This window comes from Lathyrus oleraceus, chromosome 4, assembly GCF_024323335.1.
Source record: "Lathyrus oleraceus cultivar Zhongwan6 chromosome 4, CAAS_Psat_ZW6_1.0, whole genome shotgun sequence".
Lineage (NCBI taxonomy): Eukaryota > Viridiplantae > Streptophyta > Magnoliopsida > Fabales > Fabaceae > Lathyrus > Lathyrus oleraceus.
Genome location: NC_066582.1, coordinates 52,062,041 through 52,062,766, shown reverse-complemented (window position 1 = coordinate 52,062,766; position 726 = coordinate 52,062,041). Strand labels below are relative to the sequence as shown.

The following is a 726-nucleotide window of genomic DNA, read 5'->3' as shown; positions in this document are numbered from 1 at the left end:
AGCCGTCCAACAACATCAATTTGCTAGAAATCCTACGGACGGTCCTAATGAACATTTGACCAAGTTTGTGCAGTACACAGACACTGTGAAGGCGAATGGTGTATATCAAGATGCGATAAGACTACGCCTCTTTCCTTTCTCATTAAGAGATAGGGCTTGGGCTTGGTTGCAATCCTTGCCATCCAACTCAGTTACAACATGGGAAGAACTGAAAAACGTTTTCTTATCCCGATATTTTTCGCCAAGCAAAACTGCTATGCTGAGAGCTCAAATCAACGGATTTCGACAAAAAGATGTAGAATCTCTTTACGACGTGTGGGAGAGATACAAAGACATGATGAGGATATGTCCACATCACGGTCTCGAAGACTGGGTGATCATTCACACATTTTATAATGGGCTTCTGTATAACACAAGACTGACAGTAGACGCTGCCGCAGGCGGTGCACTTATGGACAAGCCATACAACGAAGCCTATCAACTCATTGAAAACATGGCCCAAAACCATTGCCAATGGGGAGGTGAAAGAAATCCAGTAGAAAAGTCCCAAACAAAAAGTGGAATGTACGAAATCAGTAGCCTTGACCACGTCCATGTAAAAGTAGATGCCCTTGTTCAAAAGTTAGACAACTTGACCATACCACCCGCAGCCACTGTGGCTGCCGTAACTCCAAACTGTGAGTTATTTGGAACCCCTGGACACACTGCACTAGAATGTCATATATT

General features: G+C 43.8%; 1 non-coding gene across 1 annotated transcript; it reads right to left on the bottom strand.

Annotated features, from left to right (window-relative positions):
* Positions 1-256: 256 nt before the first annotated feature.
* Positions 257-363, bottom strand: LOC127077122 (small nucleolar RNA R71). Its single transcript, XR_007787103.1, has one exon. It is a non-coding gene; the product is annotated as a small nucleolar RNA R71 (small nucleolar RNA).
* Between the last annotated feature and the right edge of the window lie 363 nt (positions 364-726).